The sequence below is a fragment of the Hyperoodon ampullatus genome, assembly GCF_949752795.1.
Source record: "Hyperoodon ampullatus genome assembly, contig: SUPER_X_unloc_1, whole genome shotgun sequence".
In the NCBI taxonomy this organism is placed as follows: Eukaryota; Metazoa; Chordata; class Mammalia; order Artiodactyla; family Ziphiidae; genus Hyperoodon; species Hyperoodon ampullatus.
In genome coordinates this window covers 15,261,786-15,288,866 of record NW_027641097.1, presented here as the reverse complement: position 1 = coordinate 15,288,866, position 27,081 = coordinate 15,261,786, and positions in this window count along the sequence as shown.

Here is a 27,081-nt window from a genome sequence, read left to right as displayed (position 1 = left end):
CTTCCCACCGTTCAAAAGGGATATCTGAAAAATGTGTAAAAACCAGAAAGGCAAGAAAGGCCCTGGAGAACAGGGAGATTAGTTATGCTGATGGGCAGGATGTAAATTGCCAACTGCCTCTCTGGAGGATTGCATTGTGTTCCCTAAAACAAGTAAACAACAGAGCTACAGACCCAAGGGCACTTCCAGTCTAGGGAATATGCCTTGGGAAAACTGAAAATCAATAAGACAGTGCCACCCCAAAATTTAGGGCTGCACTGCTTACAAGAACTTCAACTTGGGTACACCTAAAATATCCGAGGAAAGACAAAAATGGTTCAAGATATTGTGGTACTTATGTATGATGGAATATCCCTCAGCCATGAAATCAATGTCATAAGGCCAGTAGCAGCAAAATGAGTGGATTCAGGTACGATGATTCTAAATGAAATAAGTCACAGAGAAAAAGAAACTTATCATAAGATATCACTTATGAAGGTCCTGTAAACATGGCTACACATGAACTGAGTTACGAAAGAGAACAGAGTCTCACATTGAGAAAACACTCTTATGCCTGCTTAAGGGGGAAGGAGAGGTGGGGTGATGCATAAAACCATAGTTTGATAGTAGTACAGGTACCGTTCCAAAAACCAAATACGGAATAGACAAGACCTACACCTTCCTCAGTGAAAGGGTCTCAAAACCCCATATTTCCCACAGAGGAATATATCTGACTAGTAAGAATCTTAAAACCTATGTATTCATAGGTCTCCGTAAGGGCTTCAAGTGTGTCTACACTGGTATCAACATGGCAGTGAGAATCAGCTCAAACCCAATATAAAAAGGAATTTCAAAACCAAAAAAAAAAAACAGGGAAATTCTTTACAATTCCTTCAGGGGCTCTGATGAAACCTGGAATGACCCTATCTACAAAGACAGCTGGATGTGGCATAAGGCTGGACACTTGGGACTGAGAGGATTGGTGAGATTGGGTGAGCAAATGCAGACCCTTTAAAGCAATAATGCGTGGCACCCATTCCATGGCTCCCAACTCTCCAGGTTGAAGGGAATATTACTACAGCTGTAACGTGTACGGGAAACCTAGAGAATGGACACACTGTGAATATGAAAGGTTTCTAAAACTCGACTAATAGTCCCTCTCCGGGTGCTCTGGTTTGACTGTCCAACTGCTTTACTATCAATCTCCCAACTTGGAGAGACAGCCCCTTTAACCTCCTGGTTCGCACAGGTTGCCAACTTGGCAGAGGATGAAAGGGAAGATGGAGAAGTAATGAGAGTAGCTGTTAGGCATTTGGATGGGTACATATCACTGTAATTTCCGGTCAGGGAGAAGAATTAACCAAACTCTCAGCCACCCGCTGGGAAAAAGTATAGGTACTGAACCAAAATTTTAGACTTTCGGTCAGCTCACAAAAAACGAGTTGAAACCTGGAGCTCAGGGGCAGAGCAATTCAGAAAATGGCCGAGTAATAAAGGAAAACTATCGTCCAAAAATCTGTTGAGTGAAGGCAACGAGGCGGACTTGAACGTGAGCCAGAAGAGCAGGAAACAGATTTTAAGAGGTACATTGGAATCACCTTTAAAGCACAGGAAGAGGAGCACAACTTCGACAATGATGCACTTGGCCAAAAAGGGCGTATTTGTTTTCTCCTGAATATATTCAGGAGAAAACGCATACGCCCTCTTTGGCCAAGCGAGCAAGTGGGCAATGCAAATCTGCACTACAAAGAAGTATCACTTCCCACCGGTCAAAAGGGACATCCGCAAAATGTGTAAAAATTAGAAACGCAAGACAGGCCCTGGAGAACAAGGAGCCTAGTTATGCTGATGGGCAGGATGTAAATTGCCAACTGCCTCCCTGGAGGAGTGCATTGTGTTCCCTAAATCAAGTAAACAACAGAGCTACAGATCCAAGGGCACTTCCAGTCTAAGGAATATACCTTGGGAAAACTGAAAATCAATAAGACATAGCCACCCAAATATTTAGGGCTGCACTGATTACAATAACATCAACTTGGTTACATATTGATGACAAGCGCATGGCGCATTGTGATAACATGGGTCATGGAACAATGTGCTGACAAGCACATGGAGCACTCTTATGACAAGGGTCAGGGAGCATTGGGCTGAGGAAGGCATACAATATGGTGATGACCAGTGTCAGAGAGCATTGTGATGAAAAGTTCATGGAGCATTGTGGTGACAAAGTCACAGAGACTTGTGAAGATGAGGGTATGGACCATTGTGATGACAAACGTCATGAATCATTGTTATGACGAGTCACGGAGCATTGTGATGACAGGGCCATGGAGCATTGTGATGACAAGGGCATGGAGCATTGTGTTGACAGGGTCATAGAGCATTTCTCTGACAAGATTTATGGACTTTGTGATGAGAGTGGGCATGGTGCATTGTGATGACAAGGGCATAGAGCATTGTGATGACAAGGTCATAGAGTATTGTGAAGACAGGTGTCAGGGAGCATTGTGATGAAATATGTCATGGCCCATTGTGATGACAATGGCATGGGGCATTGTGATGACATATGTCATGGCCCATTATGATGACAATGGCATGGGACATTGTGATGCCAGGTGTCATGGATTATTGTGATGACAAAGGTAATGGAGCATTGTGTTGACAACGGCTTGGAGCACTGTGATAACAAGGGTCATGGAGCATCGTGATGACAAGGGCATGGAGCATTGTGATGACAACGGACATTGAGAATTTTGATGACAATATCGTGAAGAATTTTGATGACAAAGGCATGGAGCTTGCTATGACAGGGGTCATATGGCATTGAGATGACAATTTCATGGAAAATTTTGATGACAAGTGCATGTAACATTGTGATGACAAGTGTCATGGAGCATTTTGATGAGAAGGACGTGGAGAATTCTGATGACAAGGGACATGGAGCATTGTTATTACCACGGAATGATGCATTGTGATTACCAGGGAATGGAGCATTGTGATAGCAAGACCGTGGAGCACTGTGATGAGAAGGCCATGAATAACTGTGATGACGAGCCTCATGGAGCACTGTAATGACAAGGGGCATGGAGCATTCTGATGACAGTTGTCATGGAGCATTGTGATGACAGGGGTCATGGAACATTGTGGTGGCAGGGGTCATGGAGCATTGTGATGACAAGGCTCACGGAGCATTCTGATGATAAGCTTGTGGAATATAGTGATGACAAGGGCATGGAGCATTGTGATGAAAAGGGCATGGATCATTGTGATGAAAAAGGCATGGAGCGTTGTCATGAGAGTGTTCAAGGAGCATACTGATGACAAGTGTCAGGGAGCATTGTGATGACCAGTGTATTGAGCATTGTGATGACAAAGGTCATGGAACATTGTGATGAGAAGACCATGGAAAATTTTGATGACGAGAGTCATGGACCTTTGTGATGACAAAGGTCATGGAGCATTTTGCTGACAATGGCGTTGTGCATTGTGATGAGAAGGGCAGGGAACATTGTGATGACAGGGTCATGGAACAATTTGATGAAAAGGGTCATGGATCATTTTGATGACAGGGGATATGGAACATTGTGATGTCAGGGGTCATGGAACTTTGTGATGAATAGGGTCATGGAGCATTTTGATGCCAGGGCTTATGGAACATTGTGATATCAGGCGTCATGGAGCATTGTGATGACAAGGGCATGGAGCATTGGTCTGAAAATTTCATAGATTACTGTGATGAGAGTGGGCATGGGGCATTGTGATGACAAGGGCACGGAACACTGTGATACATGGGTCATGGAGGATTGTAATGACAAGGGCATGGAGCATTGTGATGAGAAGGGCATCGAGCATTGTGATGACAAATGTCATGGAGCTTTGTGATGACAAGGGCATGGAAAAATGTGATCAGAGGGTTCATGGAGCATTGCGATTACATGGGTCTTGGAGCATTGTGATGAATAGGGCATGGATGATTGTGATGAAAAAGCATGGAGCCTTGTCATGAGAGGGTTCAAGGAGCATACTGACGAAAAGTGTCAGGGAGCATTGTGATGACTAGTGAATTGAGCATTGTGATGAGAAAGGTCACGGAGCATTGTGATGAGAAGACCACGGATAATTGTGAAGACGAGCGTCATGGGGAGTTGTGATGACAAGTGTTATGGAACATTGTGAACACAAGGGTTTGGAGCATTGTGATGACAGTGTTTATGGAGCATTTTGATTTCACTGTTATGACAATAGCATGAAGCATTATGATGATGGGCAAGGTTCATTGTGATGACAGAGTTCATGGAGCATTGAGATGAAAAGGGGCATGGAGCATTGTGATTACAAGTGTCTTGGAGCATTGTGATGAAAAGGGCATGGAGCATTGTGATTCTAAGGCCATGGAGCTGTCTGATGACAAGCGTCATGGAGCTATGTGATGACAAGAGCATGCAGCATTGTGATTACAGGGGTCTTGGAGCATTGTGATGACAAGGGTCATGGAGCCTTGTGATGACAATGACGTGGAACATTGTCATGACAGGCGTGAAGGAGTATTGTAATGACTAGTGATGGAACATTTTTTTTTTTTTTTTTTTTAATTTAATTTATTTATTTATTTATTCATTTATTTATGGCTGTGTTGGCTCTTCGTTTCTGTGTGAGGGCTTTCTCTAGTTGCGGCAAGTGGGGGCCACTCCTCATCGCGGTGCGCGGGCCTCTCGCTATCGCGGCCTCTCTTTGCGGAGCACAGGCTCCAGACGCGCAGGCTCAGTATTTGTGGCTCACGGGGCTAGTTGCTCCGCGGCATGTGGGATCTTCCCAGACCAGGGCTCGAACCCGTGTCCCCTGCATTGGCAGGCAGATTCTCAACCACTGCGCCACCAGGGAAGCCCGGAACATTTTGATATCAGCGGTGAAAGAGCATTTTGATGTGAAGTGCATGGAGTTTTGTGATGACAAGGTTTATAGAGTATTGTGATGACAATGTTGTGGAACATTGTGATGACAAGTGCATGGCACATTGTGATGACATGGGTCATGGAGCATTGATCTGACAAGCCCATGAAGCATTGTGATGACAAGGGTCATGGAGCACTCTGCTGAAAAAGGCATGGAGCATTGTGATGACAAGGGTCACAGAGCATTGTGATGAAAAGTTCATGGAGCATTATGGTGACAATGTTCACAGAGCCCTGTGATGACGAGGTTATGGACCATTGTGAGGACAAAGGTCATGTAGCATTGTGATGACTGGAGTCACAGACCATTGTGATGACAAGGGCATGGAGCATTGTGATGACAGGGGCATGGAGCATTGGTCCGACAACTTTCATTGATTATTGTGATGATAGTGGGCATGGCGCACGGTGATGACAGCGGCATGGAGCATTAATATGACCAGGTCATGTAATATGGTGAAGACAGGTGTCAGGGAGCATTGTGATGACATATGTCATGGTGCATTGTGTTGACAATGGCATGGAGCATTGTGAAGCCAAGTGTCATGGAGGATTGAGATGACAAAAGTAATGGAGCATTCTGATGACAAGGGCTTGGAGCAATGTGAGAGAAGAGCATGGATATTTGTGATGACGAGCGTCATGGGCATTGTGATGACAAGTGATATGGAGCATTGTGATCACAAGGATTTGGTGCATTGTAATGACAGACGACATTGAGCATTTTGATTTCATTGTGATAACAAAGCATGAAATATTATGGTGATGGGCACGGTGCATTGTGATGACAGGGTTGATGGAGCATTAAGATGAAAAGGGCCATGGAGCATTGTGATTCCAGGGGTGTTGGAGCATTGTGATGACAAGGGCATGGAGCATTGTGATGACAGTGGCATGGAACATTTGTCTGACAAGTTTCATGGATTATTCTGATGACAGTGGGCATGGCGCATTGTGATGACAAGGGAATGGAACATTGTGATGACAAGGTCATGGAGCACTGTGAGGAAAAGGCCATGGATCATTCTGATGACATGAGTCATGGAGATTTGTGATGACAAGGGCATCGAGATTTGTGATTACAGGGGTCTTGGAGCATTGTGATGACAAGGGTCATGGAGGCTTGTGATGACAAGACCGTGGAATCTTGTGATGGCAGGGGACATGGAGCATTGTTATGACAGGGGTAATGGAGCATTGTGATGACAAGGACATGGGGCAATGGTCTGAAATGTTTCATGGATTATTGTGAAGAGAGTGGGCATGGAGCAGTGTGATGACAAGGGCATGGAACACTGTGATACATTGATCATGCAGGATTGTAATGACAATGGCATGGAGCATTGTGATGAGAAGGGCATCGAGCATTGTAATGACAAGCGTCATGGAGATTTGGGATGAAAAGTGCATGGAGCAATGTGATGAGAGGGTCCATGGAGCATTGTGATGATAATGGAATGGAGCATTGTGATGCCAAGGGTCATGGAGCTTTGTGATGACAAATGTTATGTAGCATTTTGATGACAAGGGCCTGGTGCATTGTGATGAGAAGGGCAGGGAGCATTGTGATGACAGGGTCATGGAGCAATTTGATGAAAAGGGTCATGGAACATTTTGATGACAGGGGTTATAGAACATTCTGATGTCAGGGATCATGGAGATTTGTGATGAAAAGTGTCATGGAGCATTTTGATTACAGGGGTTATGGAACTTTGTGATGTCAGGTGTCATGGAGCATTGTGATAATGACATGTAGCATTGTGATGACAGGGGTAATGGAACATTGTGATGACAGGGTTGAAGGAGTATTGTGATGACTAGTGGTGGAACATTGAGATATCAGTGGTGAGAGAGCATTTTGATAAGTGCATGGAGCATTGTGATGACAAGGTTTATGGAGCATTTTGATGACAAGGATGTTGAGCATTGTGCTGACAAGTGCAGGGCGATTTGTGATGACATTGGTTGTGGAGCATTGTGCTGACACGCACATCGAGCATTGTGATGACAAACGTCATGGAGCATTGTGCTGACAAAGGCATGGAGCTTTGTGATGTCAAGGGTCACAGAGCATTGTGATAAAAAGTTCATGGAGCATTGTGGTGACAAAGGTCACAGAGCTTTGTGTGACAAGGTCATGGACCATTGTGATGACAAATGTCAAGGAGCATTGTGATGTCTGGAGTCACGGAGCATTGTGATAACAGGGGTCGCGGAGCATTGTGAAGAAAAGGGAATGCATCATTGTGATGAAAAATGCAGGGAGCCTTGTCATGACAGTGTTCAAGGAGCATAGTGATGACAAGTGTCAGGGAGCATTTTGATGACAAGTGTATTGAGCATTTGTTGACAAAGGTCATGGAGCATTGTGATGAGAAGACCTTGCATAATTGTAATGACGAGCGTCATGGGGCATTGTGATGACAAGTGTCATGGAACATTGTGATCAGAAGGGTTTGCAGCTTTGTGATGACAGAAGTCATGGAGCTTTTTGATTTCATTGTGATGACAATAGAATGAATCATTATGATGATGAGCATGGTGCATTGTGATGACAGGTTTGATGGAGAATTGAGATGTAAAGGGGCATGGAGGATTGTGATTACAGAGGTCTTGGAGCATTGTGATGACAAGGGTCATGGAGCCTTGTGATGACAAGGCCGTGGAACATTGTGATGGCAGGGGTCATGGAGCATTGTTATGACAGGTGTAATGGAGCATTGTGATGACAAGGGCATGGAGCAATGTGATGAGAGATTTCATTGAGCATTGTGATGACAATGACATGGAGCATTGTGATGCCAGGGGTCATGGAGCTTTGTGATGAAAAATGTCAAGGGGCATTTTGATGACAAGGGCGTGGTGCATTGTAATGAGAAGGGCAGGGAGCATTGTGATGACAGGATCATGGAGCAATTTGATGAAAAGCGTCATGGAATATTTTGATGACAGGGGTTATGGAACATTGTGATGTCAGGGGTCATGAAGCATTGTGAAGAAATGGGTCATCGAGCATTTTGTGACAGGGGTTATGGAACATTGTGATGTCAGGGGTCATGGAGCATTGTGATGACAAGGGCACGGAGCAATGTGCTGACAGGGGCATGGAACATTTGTCTGACAAGTTTCATGGATTATTGTGATGACAGTGGGCATGGAGCATTGTGATGACAAAGGTCACAGAGCCTTGTGTGAAGAGGGCATGGACCACTGGGTTGACAAATGTCATGAAGCACTGTGATGACTGGAGTCACGGAGCATTGTGATGGCAGGGGTCATGGAGCATTGTGCTGAGAAGCGCATGGAGCATTTTAATGACAAGTGTCATGGAGCATTGTGCTGACAAAGGCATTGAGCATGGTGATGACAAGTGACACAGAGCATTGTGATGAAATATTCATGGAGCACTGTGGTGACAAAGATCACAGAGCCTTGTGTGACGGGGGCATGGACAATTCGTCTGACAAGTTTCATGGATTATTGTGATGACAGTGGGCATGGAGCATTGTGATGACAAAAGTCATGAAGCATTGTGATGACTGGAGGCAAGGAGCATTTTAATGACATGGGTAATGGCGCATTGTGATGACATGGGCATGGAGCATTGTGATGACAGTGGCATGGAACATTTTTCTGACAAGTTTCATGGATTATTCTGATGACAGTGGGCATGGCGCATTGTGATGACAAGGGCATGGAACATTGTGATGACAAGGTCATGGCATATTGTGAAGACAGGTGTCAGGGAGCATTGTGATGACATATGTCATTGTCCATTGTGATGATAATGGCATGGAGCATTGTGATTCCAAGTGTCATGGAAGATTTTGATGACAAAGGTAATGGAGCATTTTGATGACAATGGCTTGGAACATTGTGATTACAAGGGTCATGGATCATTGTGATGAGAGGGGTCATGGAGCATTGTGATGACAAGAGTCATGGAGCATTGTGATGAGAAGGTCATGGATCATTTGGCGGAAAATATGCATGGAGTATTGTGATGACAGGGGTCAAGGAGCATTGTGATGACAAGTGTATTGAGCATTGTGATGACAAAGTTCATGGAGCATTGTGATGAGATAACCATGGATAATTGTGATGACGAGCGTCATGGAGCGTTGTGATGACAAGTGATATGGAACCTTGTGATCACCAGGGTTTGGAGCATATTGATGACAGAGGTCATGGAACATTTTGATTTCATTGTGGTGACAATAGCATGAAGCATTATGATAATGTGCATGGTGCATTGTGATGACAGGGTTCATGGAGAATTGAGATGAAAAGTGGCAAGGAGCATTGTGATTAAAGTGGTCTTGGAACATTATGATGACAAAGGAATGGAGCATTGTGATGAGAAGGCAATGGAGCATTCTGATGACATGCGTCATGTAGTTTTGTGACTACAAGGGCATGGAGCATTGTGAAGACTGTGGCATGGAAAATTGGTGTAACATGTTTTATGGATTATTTTGATGACAGTGGGCATGGCAAATTGTGATGACAAGGGCATGGAGCATTGTGACGCCAAGTGTCATGGAGGATTGTGATGACAAATGTAATGGAGCATTGTGATGACAAGGGCTTGGAACATTGTGATAACAAGGGTCATGGAGCATTGTGATTAAAATGGGCATTTAGAATTTTGATGACAAGGTATGAAGCATTTTGATGACAAAGCCATGGATCTTGCTATGACAGGTGTCATGGGACATTTCGATGACAGGTGCATGGAGAATTGTGATGACAAGAGCATGTAAAATTGTGATGAGAAGTGTCATGGAGCACTGTGATGACAAGAACGTGTAGAATTGTGATGACAAGGGACATGGAGCATTGTTATGACCAGGGAATTGAGCATTTTGATCGAAAGACCATGGAGCACTGTGATGAGGAGAAAAATGGATAACTGTGATGATGAGCATCATGGAGCACTGTAATGACAAGGGGCATGGAACATTCTGATGACATGCGTCATGGAGCATTGTGTTGACAGAGGTCATGGAACATTGTGATGACAGTGGTCATGGAGCATTCTGATGATAAGCTTGTGGAGTATTGTGATGACAATGGCATTGAGCATTGTGATGAAAAGGGCATGGATCATTGTGATGAAAAATGCATGGAGACTTTCCATGACAGATTTAAAGGAGCATTCTGACAACAAGTGTCAGGGAGCATTGTGACGACAAGTGTATTGAGCATTGTGATGAAAATGGTCATGGAACAGTGTGATGACAAGGGCATGTAGTAATGTGATGACAGGCATCATGGAGAATTGTGATGTCAAGTGTTATGGAACATTGTGATCACAAGGGTTTGGAGCATTGTGATGACAGGTCATGGAACACTCTGATACATGGGTCATGAAGGATTGGAATGACAAGGGCATGGAGCATTGTGATGAGAAGGGCATCAAGCATTTTGATGACAAGCGTCTTGGAGCTTTGTGATGACCAGGACATGGAACAATGTGATGAGAGGCTTCATGAAGCATTGTGATGACAATGGCATGGATCATTGTGATGACTGGAGACACGGAGCATTGTGATGACAGGGGTCATGGAGCATTGTGATGATAAGGGCATGTAGCATTGTGATTACAGGGGTCATGGAACATTGTGATGACAGGGGTGAGGGAGTATTGTGATGACTAGTGATGGAACAGTGTGATATCAGTGGTGAGAGAGCATTTTGATGAGAAGTGTATGGAGCACTGTGATGACAAGGTTTATGGAGCGTTGTGATGACAAGGTTGTGGAGCATTGTGATGACAAGCGTGTGGTGCATTGTTATGACATGTGTTATGGAGCATTGTGCTGACTAGCGCATGAAGCATTGTGATGAAATCGGTCATGGAGCATCATCCTGAGAAACGCATGGAGCATTGTGATGACAAGGGTCATGGAGCATTGTGATCAAAAGTTCATGGAGCATTGTGGTGACAAAGGTCACAGAGACTTGTGATGACGAGGGCATGGACCATTTTGATGACAAAGGTCATGAATCGGGCTTCCCTGGTGGCGCAGTGGTTGAGAGTCCGCCTGCCGATGCAGGGGATGCGGGTTCGTGCCCTGGTCTGGGAGGATCCCACATGCCGCGGAGCGGCTGGGTCCGTGCGCCATGGCCGCTGAGCCTGCGCGTCCAGGAGCCTGTGCTCCGCAATGGGAGAGGCCACAGCAGTGAGAAGCCCGCGTAACGCAAAAAAAAAAAAAAATGTCATGAATCATTGTTATGACTGGAGTCACGGAGCATTGTGACGACCGGGGTCATGGAGCATTGTGATGACAAGGGCATGGTGGATTGTGATGACAGAGGCATAGAGCATTGCTCTGACAAGTTTTATGGATTATTGGATGACAGTTGGCATGGTTCATTGTGATGACAAGGGCATGGAGCATTGTGATGACAATGTCATACATTATTGTGAAGGCAGGTGTCAGGGAGCATTGTGATGACATATGTCACGATCCATTGTGATGACAATGCCATTGGGCATTGTGATGCCAAGAGTCATGGAAGATTGGGATGACAAATGTAATGGAGCATTGTGATGACAAGAGCTTTGAGCATCGTGATGACAAGGTCAAGGAGCACTCTGATGACAAGATCATGGAGAGTTGTGATGACAAGGGCCATTGATAATTTTGATGAGAAGGTCGTTACGCACTGTGATGAGAAGCGCATGGAGCTTGCTATGACAGGGGTCATGGAGCATTGCAATGAAAAGTGCATGGAGAACTGTATTGACAACAGCATGTAACATTTTGATAAGAAGTGTCTTGGAGCATTGTGATGTCAAGGACATGTAGAATTGTGATGACCAGGGCATGGAGCATTGTGATGGCAGGACCGTGGAGCATTGTGATGAGAAGACCATGGATAATTGTGATGATGAGCGTCATGGAGCACTTTAATGACAAGGGGCATGGAGCATTGAGATGACAGGTGTCATGGATCATTGTGATGACAATTGTCATGGACCATTCTGATGACAAGCTTGTGGAGTAATGTGCTGAAAAAGGCATGGAGCCTTTTCATGACAGTGCTCCAGCAGCATTCTGACGACAAGTGTCAGGGAGCATTGTGATGACATGTGTATTGAGAATTGTGATGCCAAAGATCATGGAGCATTGTGATGATAGGCATCATGGAGCATTGTGATGACAAGTATTATGGAACATTGTGATCACGAGGATTTGGAGCATTGTGATGACAGAAGTCATGTGTCATTTTCATTTCAAGGAGCATAGAGCATTGTGATGACAAGGGCATGAAGCAATGTGAACCAAAGGTTCATGGAGGATTTTGATGACAATGGGAATGGAGTATTGTGATGACAAGTGCATGGAGCTTTGTGATGACAAGGTCATGTAGCATTTTGCTGACAAATGCATGGAGCATTGTGATGAAAAGCGTCATGGAGCATTGTGTTTACATGGGTCATGGAGCTTTGGGATGGCAAAGACATGGATCATTGTGATGACAAGGGTCATGGAGAATTTTGATGACAAGAGTCCCGGATCATTGTGTTGTCTGGTGTCATGGAGCGTTGTGATGACATTGGTCATGGAGCATTGTGATGCCAGGGGTCATCGAGCATTGTGATGAGAAGTTCATGGAGTATTGGGCTGACAATATTCATTGAGTATTGTTATGGCGGGTGTCAATGAGCATTGTGATGACAAGGGAATGGAGCATTGTGATGACAAATTCCAGGGCATTGTGATGAGAAGACCATGGTGCATTGTGATGACAAGTCTCATGGAACATTCTTATGCAAAAGGGAATAGAGCATTTTGATTACAGGGGTCTTGGAGCATTGGGATGACAAGGGCATGCAGCATGGTGATGACAATGCCAGGAGCATTCTGATGGCATGCGTCATGGATATTTCTGATGACAAGTGTTATGGAACACTGTGATTACAAGGTTTTGGAGCATTGTGATGACAGAGGTCATGGAGCATTTTGATTTCATTGTGATGACAATAGCATGAAACATTATGATGATGGGCATGGTGCATTGTAATGACAGTGTTCATGGAGAATTGAGATGAAAAGAGGCATGGAGCCTTGTGATTAGAGGGGTCATGGAGCATTGTTATGACAAGGGTCATGGAGCCTTGTGATGACAACGCCATGGAATATTGTGATGGCAGGGGTCATGGAGCATTGTTATGAGAGGTGTAATGGAGCATTGTGATGACAAGGGCATTGATCATTGGTTTGAAAAGTTTCATGGATTATTGTGACGAGAGTGGTCATGGAGCATTGTGATGACAAGGGCACAGAACATGGTGATACATGGGTTATGGAGGATTGTAATGACAAGGGCACGGATCATTGTGATGAGAAAGGCATCGAGCATTGTGATGACAAGCGTCATGGAGCTTTGTGATGACAAGGTCAAGGAGCAATGTGATGATAGGTTTCATGGAACATTGTGATGACAATGGCATGGAGCATTGTGATGCCAAGGGTCATGGAGATTTCTGAGGACAAATGTCAATGAGCATTTTGATGACAAGAGCATTGTGCATGGTGATGAGAAGGGCAGGGAGCATTGTGATGACAGGATCATGGAGCAATTTGATGAAAAGGGTCAGGAAACATTTTGATGACAGTGGTTATGGAACAGTGTGACGTCAGTGGTCATGGAGCATTGTGATGATTAAGGCATGTAGCATTTTGATGACAGGGATCATGGAACATTGTGAATGAAAGGGGTGAGGGAGTATGGTGATGACTAGTGATGGAACATTGTGATATCAGTGGTGAGAGAGCATTTAGATGACAAGATCATGGAGCATTGTGATGACAAGTTTTATGGAGCAATGTGATGACAAGGTTGTGGAGCATTGTGAAGACAAGTGCATGGCATATTGTGATGACCTGTGTCTTGGAGAATTGTGCTGACAAGCACATGGAGCATTGTGATGACAAAGTCTTGGAGCATTGTGATGAGAAAGCCATGGAGCATTCTGATGACATGCGTCATGAAACTTTGTGATGAAAAGGGCATGGAGAATTGTTATTACAGGGATCTTGGAGCATTGTGATGAAAAGTCCATGGATCATTGTGATGAAAGAGGCATGGAGCCTTGTCATGACAGGGTTCAAGGAGCATACTGATGACAAGTGTCAAGGAGCACTGTGATGACAAAGGTCATGGAGCATTGTGATGTGAAGACCATGGGTAATTGTGATGAGGAGCGTCATGGGGCATTGTGATGACAAGTGTTATGGAACATTGTGATCACAAGGGTTTGGAGCATTGTGATGACAGAGGTCATGGAGCATTTTGATTTCATTGTGATGAAAATAGCATGAAGCATTATGATGATGGGCACGGTGCATTGTGATGACAGTGTTCATGGAGAATTGAGATGAAAAGAGGCATGGAGCCTTGTGATTACAGGGGTCATGGAGCATTGTTATGACAAGGGTCATGGAGCCTTGTGATGACAACGCCATGGAATATTGTGATGGCAGGGGTCATGGAGCATTGTTATGACAGGTGTAATGGAGCAATTTGATGACAAGGGCATTGAGCATTGGTTTGAAATGTTTCATGGATTATTGTGATGAGAGTGGGCATGAGCATTGTGATGACAAGGTCACAGAATACGGTGATTCATGGGTCATGGAGGATTTTAATGACAAGGTCATGGAGCATTGTGATGAGAAAGGCATTGAGCATTGTGATGACAAGCGTCATGTAGCTTTGTGATGACAAGGGCAAGGAGCAATGTGATGATAGGGTTCATGGAGCATTGTTATGACAATGACATGGAGCATTGTGATGCCAAGGGTCATTGAGCTTTGTGATGACAAAGGTCATGGAGCATTTTGATGACAAGAGCGTTGTGCATTGTGATGAGAAGGCTAGGGATCATTGTGATGACAGGGTCATGGAGCAATTTGATGAAAAGGGTCAGGAAACATTTTGATGACAGGGGTTATGGAACATTGTGATGTCAGTAGTCATGGAGCAATGTGATGATAAGGGCTTGTAGCATTTTGATGACATGGGTCATGGAACATTGTGATGAAAGGGGTGAGGGAGTATTGTGATGACTAGTGATGGAACATTGTGATATCAGTAGTGAATGAGCATTTAGATGAGAAGTGCATGGAGCATTGTGATGACAAGTTTTATGAAGCATTGTGATGACAAGTGCTTGGGATATTGTGATGACATGTGTCTTGGAGCATTGTGCTGACAAGCGCATGGAGCAATGTGATGACAATGTCATGGAGCATTGGGCTGACAAAGGCATGCAGCATTGAGATGACAAGTGTTACAGAGCACTGTGATGACTAGGGAATGGACCATTGTGATGACAAAGGTCATAAAGCATTGTGATGACTGGATTCACGGAGCATTATGATGTGAGGGGTCATGGAGCATTGTGATTACAAGGGCATGGAGCATTGTGATGACAGGGGCATGGAGAATTGGTCTGACAAGTTTCATGGATTATTGCTATGAGGGTGGGCATGGCACATTGTGATGAGAAGGCCATGGAGCATTCTGATGACATGCGTCATGGAGCTTTGTGATGACAATTGCATGGAGCGTTGTGATTACAGGATTCTTGGAGCATTTTGATGACAAGGGTCATCGAGGCTTGTGATGACAAGGCCGTGGAACCTTGTGATGGCAGGGGTCATGGAGCAGTGTTATGACAGGTGTAATGGAGCTTTGTGATGACAAGCGAATGGGGCATTGGTCTGAAAATTTTCATGGATTATTGTGATGAGAGTGGGCATGGAGCATTGTGATGACAAGGGCACGGAACACTGTGATACATAGATCCTGCAGGATTGTAATGACAAGTGCATGGAGCAATATGATGAGAGGGTTCATGGAGCATTGTGATGACAATGGAATGGAGCATTGAGATGCCAAGGGTCATGGACCTTTGTGATGACAAAAGTCATGGAGCATTTTGATGACCAGGGCGTGGTGCATTGTAATGAGAAGGGCAGGGAGCATTGTGATGACAGGGTCATGGAGCAATTTGATGAAAAGGGTCATGGAATATTTTGATGACAGGGGTTACAGAACATTGTGATGTCAGTGGTCATGGAGCTTTGTGATGAAAAGGATCATGGAGCATTTTGATTACAGGGGTTATGGACCATTGTGATGTCAGGTGTCATGGAGCATTGTGATGATAAGGGCATGTAGCATTGTGATGACAGGGGTCATGGAACATTGTAATGACAGGGGTGAGGGAGTAGTGTGATGACTAGTGATGGAACATTGTGATATCAGTGTGAGAGAGCATTTTGAGGAGAAGTGTATGGAGCATTGTGATGACAAGATTTATAAAGCATTCTGATGACAAGGATGTGGGGCATTGTGATGACAAGTGCATGGCGGATTGTGATGACATGCGTTATGGAGCATTGTGCTGACACGCGCATCGAGCATTGTGATGACAAGGGTCATGGAGCTTTGTGCTGACAAATGCATGGAGCTTTGTGATGACAAGGATCACAGAGCATTGTGATTAAAATTACATGGAGCATTGTGGTGACAAAGGTCACAGAGCTTTGTGTGACGAGGTCATGGAGCATTGTGATGACAAATGTCATGAAGGATTGTGATGACTGAAGTCACAGAGCATTGTGATAACAGGGGTCATGGAGCATTGTGATGACAAGCGCATGGAGCATTGTGATGACAAGTGTCAGGGAGCATTGTGCTGACAAAGGCATGGAGCATTTTGATGACAAGGGTCACAGAGCATTTTGATGAAATATTCATGGAGCATTGTGGTGTAAAAGATCACAGAGCCTTGTTTGAAGAGGACATGGACCACTGTGAGGACAAAGGTCATGAAGCATTGTGATGACTGGAGTCACGGAGCATTGTGATGACAGGGGTCATGGAGCATTGTGATGACAAGGGAATGGAGCATTTTGATGACAATGTCCTGGAGCAGTGTGATGAGAAGACCATGGAGCCTTGTGATGACAAGTTTAATGGAGCATTCTAATGAATACGGGAATGGAACATTGTGATTACAGGGGTCCTGGAGCATTGTGATGACAAGGTCATGGAGCATTGTGATGAGAAGACCATGGATAATTTTGATGACCGGCGTCAAGGGGCATTGTGATTACAAGTGTTATGGAACACTGTGATCAGAAGGGTTTGGTGCATTGTGATGACAGAGGTCATTGACCATTTTGAGTTCATTGTGATGACAATAGCATGAAATATTATGGTGATGGGCACGGTGCATTGTGATGACAGTGTTCTTGGAGTATTGAGATGAAAAGTGATGGAACATTGTGATATATGGGGTGAGAGAGCATTTTGATGAGAAGTGCATGGAGCATTGTGATGACAAGTTTTATGGAGCATAGCGATGAAAATGATGTGGAGAATTGTGATGAAAAGAGCTTGACACATCGTGAGGACATGTGTCATGGAGCATTGTGCTGACAAGCGCATGGAGCACTTTGATGACAAGTGTCATGGAGCATTGTGCTGACAAAGGCATGGAGCACTGTGATGACAAGGGACACAGAGCATTGTGATCAAAATTTCATGGAGCATTGTGGTGACAAAGATCACAGAGCCTTGTGTGACGAGGGCATGGACCATTGTGATGAGAATGGTCATGAATCATTGTAATGACTGGAGTCACGGAGCACTGTGATGTCAGGGATCATGGAGCATTGTGATGACAAGGGAATGGAGCAATGTGATGACAGGTGCATGGAACATTGGTCTGACAAGTTTCATGGATTATTGTGATGACAGTGGGCATGGAGCATTGATATGACAAGGGCATGGAGCATTGTGGTGACAATGGTCACAGAGCCTTGTGTGACGAGGGCATGGACCATTGTGAGGACAAAGGTCATGAAGCATTGTGATGACTGGAGTCACGGAGCATTGTGATGACAGGGGTCATGGAGCATTGTGATGACAAGGGCATGGAGCATTGTGATGACAGGGGCATGGAACATTGGTCTGACATGTTTCATGGATTATTGTGATGACAGTTGGTATGGCGCATGGTGATGACAGGGGCAGAGAACATTGGTCTGACATGTTTCATGGATTATTGTGATGACAAGGGCGTGGAACATTGTGATGACAAGGTCATGGAGTATTGTGAAGACATGTGTCAGGGAGCATTGTGATGACATATGTCATTGTCCATTGTAATGGCAATGGCATGGAGCATTGTGATACCAAGTCTCATGGAGGATTGTGATGACAAAGGTAAAGAAGCCTTTTGATGACAAGGGCTTGGAACATTGCGATGACAAGGGTCATGGAGCATTTTGATGACAAGGATGTGGAGCATTGTGATGACAAGTGCATGGTGCATTGTGATGACATGGGTTATGGAGGATTGTGCTGACACGCACATCGAGCATTGTGATGACAAGTGTCATGGAGCATTGTGCTGACAAAGGCATGGATCTTTGTGATGACAAGGGTCACAGAGCATTTTGATAAAACTTTCATGGAGCATTGTGGTGACAATGGTCACAGAGCTTTGTGTGACGAGGTCATGGCCCATTGTGATGACAAAGGTCATGAAGCAATGTGATGAGTGGAGTCACGGAGCATTGTGATGACAGGGGTCATGGAGCATTGTGTTGACAAGGGCATGGAGCATTGTGATGACAGGGGCATGGAATATTGGTCTGACATGTTTCATGGATTATTGTGATGACAGTGGGCATGGTGCATTGTGATGACAAGGACATGGAACATTGTGATGACAAGGTCATGGAGTATTGTGAAGACAGGTGTCAGGGAGCATTGTGATGACATATTTCATTGTCCATTGTGATGACAATGGCATGGAGCATTGTGATACCAAGTGTCATGGATGATTGTGATGACAAAGGTAATGGAGCATTTTGATGACAAGGGCTTGGAACATTGCGATGACAAGGGTCATGGAGCATTGTGATGACAAGGGCATGGAGCATTCTGATGAAAAGGTGCATGGAGCATTGAGATTACAGGTGTTTTGAAGCAATGTGTTGACAAGGGCATGGAGCATTGTGATGAGAAGGCAATGGAGCATTCTGATGACAAGCGTCATGGAGATTTGTGATGACAAGGACATGGAACATTGTGATTACAGGGGTCTTGGAGCATTGTGATGAAAAGGGAATGGATCATTGTGATGAAAAAGGCATGGAGCCTTGTCATGACAATGTTCAAGGAGCATACTGATGACAAGTGTCAGCGAGCATTGTGATGCCAAGTGTATTGAGCATTGTGGTGACAAATATCATGGAGCATTGTTATGAGAACACCTTGCATAATTGTGAGGACGAGCGTCATGGGGCATGTGATGACAATTGTTATGGAACATTGTGATCAGAAGGGATTCGAGCATTGTGAAGACAGAGTACATGGAGCATTTTGATTTCATTGTGATGACAATAGCATGAATCATTATGATGATGGGCATGGTGCATTGTGATGACAGTGTTCTTGGAGTATTGAGATGAAAAGTGGCATGGAAAATTGTGATTACAGAGGTCTTGGAGCATTGTGATGACCATGGTCATGGAGCCTTGTGATGACAAGGCCGTGGAACATTGTGATGGCAGGGGTCATGGAGCATTGTTATGACAGGGGTAATGGAGCATTGTGATGACAAGGGCATGGAACAATGTGATGAGAGATTTCATTGAGCATTGTGATGACAATGGCGTGGAGCATTGTGATGCCAACGGTTATGGAACTTTGTGATGACAAATGTCATGGTGCATTTTGATGACAAGGGAGTGGTGCATTGTGATGAGAAGGGCAGGGAGCATTTTGATGACAGGGTCATGGAGCAATTTGATGAAAAGTGTCATGGAATATTTTGATGACAGGGGTTATGGAACATTGTGATATCAGGGGTCATGAAGCATTGTGATGAAATGGGTCATGGTGCATTTTGTGAAAGGGGTTATGGAATACTGTGATGTCAGGTGTCATGGAGCATTGTGATGATAAGGGTATGGAGCAATGTGATGACAGGGGCATGGAACATTGGTCTGACAAGTTTCATGGATTATTGTGATGACACTGGGCATGGAGCATTGAGAGGACAAGGTCATGAAGCATTGTATTGACAAAGGTCACAGAGCCTTGTGTGACGAGGCCATGGACCATTGTGAGGACAAAGGTCATGAAGCATTGTGATGACTGGAGTCACGGAGCATTGTGATGACAGGTGTCATGGAGCACTGTGATGACAAGGGCATGGAGCATTGTGATGACAGGGGCATGGAGCATTTGTGTGACATGTTTCATGGATTATTGTGATGACAGTGGGCATGGTGCATTGTGATGACAAGGTCATGGAACATTGTGATGACAATGGCATGGAGCATTGTGATACCAAGTGTCATGGAGGATTGTGATGACAAAGGTAAAGAAGCATTTTGATGACAAGGTCTTGGAACATTGCGATGACAAGGGTCATGGAGCATTGTGATGCCAAGGGCATGGAGCATTCTGATGAAAAGGTGCATGGAGCATTGAGATTACAGGGGTTTTGATGCAATGTGATGACAAGGGCATGGAGCATTGAGATGAGAAGGCAATGGAGCATTCTGATGACATGTGTCATGGAGCTTTGTGATGACAAGGAAATGGAGCATTGTGATTACAGGTTCTTGGAGAATTGTGATGACAAGGGTCATGGAGCATTGTGATGAGAAGGTCATGGAGCATTGGCCTAAAAATGTTCATGGAGTATTGTGATGACAGTGGTCAAGGAGAATTGTGATGACAAGGGAATGGAGCATTGTGATGACAAGGTCCTGGAGCAGTGTGATGAGAAGACCGTGGAGTCTTGTGATGAAAAATCTCATGAAGCATTCTGATGAATAGGGGCATGGAGCATTGTTATTAAAGGGGTCTTGGAGCATTGTGATGACAAGGGCATGGAGCATTGTGTTGAGAAAGCCATGGAGCATTCTAATGACACGTGTCATGGATCTTTGTTATGACAAGGGTATGGAGCATGGTGATTACAGGGGTCTTGGTGCAACGTGATGACAACGGTCATGTAGCCTTGGATGCCAAGGAGGTGGAAAATTGTGATGGCAGGTGTCATGGAGCATTGTTATGACAGAGGTAATGGAGCATTGTGATGACAAGGGCATGGAACATTGGTCTGAAATTTTCATGGATTATTGTGATGAGATTCGTCATGGAACATTGTGATGACTAGGGCATGGAACACTGTGATACATGTGTCATGGAGGATTGTAATGACAAGGGCATGGAGCATTGTGATGAGAAGAGTATCGAGCATGGTGATGACAAGCGTCATGGAGCATTGTGCTGACAAGGGCATGGAGCAATGTGATGAGAGTTTTCATGTAGCATTGTGATGAAATGGCATGGAGCACTGTGATGCCAAGGGTCATGGAGCTTTGTGATGACAAAGGTCATGGAGCATTTTGATGACACGGTCGTGATACATTGTGATGAGAAGGGCAGGGAGCATTGTGATGACAGGGTCATGGAGCAAATTGAAGAAAAGTGTCATGGAACATTTTGATGACAGGGGTTATGAAACATTGTGATGTCAGGTGTCATCGAGCATTGTGATGATAAGGGCATGTAGCACAGTAATGACAGTGGTCATGGAACATTGTGATGACAGGGGTGAGCGAGTATTGTGATGACGAGTGATGGAACATTGTGATATATGACGTGAGAGAGCATTTTGATGAGAAGTGCATGGAGCATTGTGATGACAAGTTTTACGGAGCATAGCGATGAAAAGGATGTGGAGCATTGTGATGAAATGAGCATGGCACATTGTGATGACATGAGTCATGGAGCATTGTGCTGACAAGCGCATGGAGCATTTTGATGACAAGTGTCATGGAGCATTGTGCTGACAAAGGCATGGAGCACTGTGATGACAAGGGACAGAGAGCATTGTGATGAAAATTTCATGGAGCATTTTGGTGAAAAAGATCACAGACCCTTGTGTGATGAGGGCATGGACCATTGTGATGAGAAAGGTCATGAATCATTGTGGTGACTGGAGTCACAGAGCATTGTGATGACAGCGGTCATGGAGCATTGTGATGACAAGGGCATGGAGCAATGTGATGACAGGGTCATGGAACATTGGTCTGACAAGTTTCATGGATTATTGTGATGACAGTGGGCATGGAGCATTGAGATGACAAGGGCATGGAGCATTGTGGTGACCAATGTCACAGAGCCTTGTGTGACGAGGTCATGGACCATTGTGAGGAGAAAGGTCATGAAGCATTGTGATGACTGGAGTCACGGAGCACTGTGATGACAGGGGTCATGGAGCGTTGTGATGAAAAGGGCATGGAGCATTGTGATGACAGGGGCATGGAACGTTGTTCTGACATGTTTCATGGATTATTCTGATGACAGTGGGCATGGTGCTTTGTGATGACAAGGGCATGGAACATTGTGATGACAAGGTGATGGAGTATTGTGAAGACAGGTGTCAGGGAGCACTGTGATGACACATGTCATTGTCCATTGTGATGACAATGTCATGTTGCACTGTGATACCAAGTGTCATGGAGGATTGTGATGACAAAGGTAATGGAGCATTTTGATGACAAGGGCTTGGAACATTGCGATGACAAGGGTCATGGAGCATTGTGATGACAAGGGCATGGAGCATTCTGATGAAAAGTTGCATGGAACATTGAGATTACAGGGGTTTTGAAGCAATGTGATGACAAAGGCATATAGCATTGTGATGACAAGTACATGGAGCATTGTGATTACAGGGGTCTGGGAGCATTCTGATGAAAAGGGAATGGATCATTGTGAAGAAAAATGCATGGAGCCTTGTCATTACAGGGTTCAAGGAACAAACTGATGACAACTATCAGGGAGCATTGTGATGATAAGTGTATTGAGCATGGTGATGACAAAGATAATGGAGCATTGTGATGAGAAGATCATGGATAATTGTGATGACCAGCGTCATGGGGCATTGTGATGACAAGTGTTATGGAACATTGTGATCAGAAGGGTTTGGTGCATTGTGATGACAGAGGTCATTGAGCATTTTGATTTCATTGTGATGACAATAGCATGAAATATTATGGTGATGGGCACGGTGCATTGTGATGACAGGGTTTATGGAGCATTGAGATGAAAAGGGGCATGGAGCATTGTGATTACAGGGGTGTTGGAGCATTGTGATGACAAGGGCATGGAGCATTGTGATGAGAAGGCCATGGAGCATTCTGATGACATGCGTCATGGAGCTTTGTGACGACAAGGGCATGGAGAATTGTGATTACAAGGGTCATGGAATATAGTGATGACAGGGGTGAGGGAGTATTGTGATGACTAGTGATGGAACATTGTGATATCAGTGGTGAGAAGGTATTTTGAGGAGAAGTGCATGGAGCATTGTGATGACAAGATTTATGGAGCATTTTGATGACAAGGATGTGGAGCATTGTGATGACAAGTTAATGGTTCATTGTGATGACAAGGGTTATGGAGCATTGTGCTGACACGCGCATCGAGCATTGTGATGACAAGTGTCATGGAGCATTGTGCTTACAAAGGCATGGAGCTTTGTGATGACAAGGTTCACAGAGCATTGTGATAAATATTTCATGGAGCATTGTGGTGACAAAGGTCACAGAGCTTTGTGTGACCAGGTCATGGACCATTGTGATGACAAATGTCATGAAGCATTGTGATGTCTGGAGTCAGGGAGCATTGTGACAACATGGGTCTTGGAGCATTGTGATGAAAAGGGAATGGATCAATGTGATGAAAAAGTCATGGAGCCTTGTCATGACAGTGTTCAAGGAGCATACTGATGACAACTGTCAGGGAGCATTGTGATGATAAGTGTATTGAGCATTGTGATGACAACGATCATGGAGCATTGTGATGAGAAGACCATGGATAATTGTGATGACCAGCGTCATGGGGCATTGTGATGACAAGTGTTATGAAACATTGTGTTCAGAACGGTTTGTTGCATTGTGATGACAGAGGTCATTGAGCATTTTGATTTCATTGTGATGACAATAGCATGAAATATTATGGTGATGGGCACGGTGCATTGTGATGACAGGTTTCATGGAGCATTGAGATGAAAAGTGGCATGGAGCATTGTGATTACAGAGGTGTTGGAGCATTGTGATGAAAAGGGCATGGAGAATTGTGATGAGAAGGCCATGGAAAATTCTGATGACATGCGTCATGGAGCTTTGTGATGACAGGGGTGTTAGAGCATTGAGATGACAAGGGAATGGAACTTTGTGGTGACAAAGGTCACAGAGCCTTTTGTGACGAGGGCATGGACCATTGTGAGGACAAAGGTCATGAAGCATTTTGATGACTGGAGTCACGGAGCATTGTGATGACAGGGGTCATTGAGCATTGTGATGAAAAGGGCATGGAGCATTGTGATGACAAGGGCATGGAGCATTGTGATGACAGGGGCATGGAACATTGTTCTTACATGTTTCATGGATTATTGTGATGACAGTGGCATGTCACATTGAGATGACAAGGGCATGGAGCATTGTGGTGACAAAGGTCACAGAGACTTGTGTGACGAGGGCATGGACCATTGTGAGGACAAAGGTCATGAAGCATTGTGATGACTGGAGTCACGGAGCATTGTGATGACAGGGGTCATGGAGCATTTTGACGACAAGAGCATGGAGCATTTTGATGACAAGGGCATGGAACTTTGGTCTGACATGTTTCATGGATTATTGTGATGACAGTGCGCATGTCACATTGTGATGACAAGGGCAGGGAACATTGTGATGACAAGGTCATGGATTATTGTGAAGATAGGTGTCAGGGAGCATTGTGATTACATATGTCATTGTTCATTGTGATGACAATGGCATGGCACATTGTGATACCAAGTGTCATGGAGGATTGTGATGACAAAGGTAATGGAGTGTTTTGACGACAAGGGCTTGGAACATTGCGATGACAAGGGTCATGGAGCATTGTGATGACAAGGGCATGGAGCATTGTGATGACAAGAGCCATTGAGAATTTTGATGACAAGGTCGTGAAGCATTGTGATGAAAAGCACATGGAGCTTGCTATGACGTGTCATGGAGCATTGCGATGACAAGTTCATCGAGAATTGTGATGACAAGATCATGTAACATTGTTATGAGAAGTGTCATGGAACATTGTGATGGCAAGACCGTGGAACTTTGTGATGAGAAAACCATGGATAATTGTGATAACTAGCGTCATGGAGCACTGTAATGACATGGGCATGGAGCATTTTGATGACAAGTGTCATGGAGCATTGTGATGACAAGTGTCATGGAGGATACTGATGACAAGCTTGTGAAGTGTTGTGATGACAATGGCATGGAGCATTGTGATGAAAAGTGCATGGAGCCTTTTCATGACACGGTTCAATGAGCATTCTGACGAGAAATGACAGGGAGCATTGTGATGATAAGTGTATTGAGCACTGTGATGACAATGTTCATGGAGCATTGTCATGAGAAGTCCATGGATAATTGTGATGACAGGCATCAAAGTGTGTTGTGACGACAAGTGTTATGGAACATTGTGATCACAAGTTTTTGGAGCATTGTGATGACAGAGGTCATGGATCATTTTGATTTCAAGGAACATGGAGCATTTTGATGACAAGGGCTTGAAGCAATGTGATCCCAAGGTTCATGGAGGATTTTGATGACAATGGTAATGGAGAATTATGATGACAAGCGCATGGAGCATTGTGATGACAATGTCATGTAGGATTTTGCTGACAAAGCATGGAGCATTGTGATTACAAGTGTCACTGAGCAATGTGATGACAAGCGTCACAGAGCATTGTGATTACAGGGGCCATGGAACACTGGGATGACAAGGGCATGGATCAATGTGATGACAATGGTCATGGAGAATTTTGATGACAGTGTTCATGGAGCATTTTGATGACATGGGTCATGAAGCATTGTGATGAGAAGGTCATGGAACATTGGGCTGAAAATATTCATGGAGTATTGTGATGACAGGTGTCATAGAACATTGTGATGACAAGGGAATGGAGCATTGTGATGACATGGTGCTGGAGCATTGTGATGAGAAGACCATGGACCCTTGTGATGACAAGTCTCATGGAGCATTCTGATTTAAAGGGGCATAGAGCATTGTGATTACTGGGTTCTTGGAGCATTGTGATGAAAAGGGCATGGAGCATTGTGATGACAGGGGCATGGAGCATTGGTCTGACAATTTTCATGGATTATGGTGATGACAGTGGGCATGGTGCATTATAATGACAAGGGCATGGAACATTGTGATGACAAGGTCATGGAGTATTGTGAAGACCGGTGTCAGGGAGCATTGTGATGACATATGTCATGGTCCCTTGTGATGACAATGCCATGGAGCATTGTGATACCAAGTGTCATGGAGGATTGTGATGACAAAGGTAATGGAGCATTGTGATGACAAGGGCTTGGAGCATTGTGATGACAAGGGCATGGAGCATTGTGATGAAAAGGGCCATTGATAATTTTGATGACAATTTATGTAGCATTGGGATGACAACCACATGGAGCTGGCTATGACTGGGGTCATGGAGCATTGTGATGAAAAGTGCATAGAGAATTGTGATGACAAAGCATTTAACACTGTGAGGAGAAGTGTCATGGAGCATAGTGATTCCAAGGACTTGGAGAACTGTGATCACCAAAGACATGGAGCATTGTGATGACCAGGGCATGCAGCATTGTGATGGCAAGACCGTGGAGCATTGTGATGAGAAGACCATGGATAATTGTGATGACGAATGTCATGGAGCACTGTAATGACAAGGGGCATGGAGCATTGTGATGGCAGTTGTTATAGAGAATTCTGATGACAGCGGTCATGGAGCATTGTAATGACAATGGTCATGGAGCATTCTGATGACTAGCTTGTGGAGTATTGTGATGACAATGGCATGGAGCATTGTGATGAAAATGACATGGAGCATTGTGATGAAAAAGGCATGGAGCCTTTTCATGACAGGGTTCAAGAAGCATTCTGACGACAAGTGTTAGGGAGCATTGTGATGACAAGTGTATTGAGAATTGTGATGACAAAGGTCATGGAGTATTGTGATGACAAGGGCATGGAG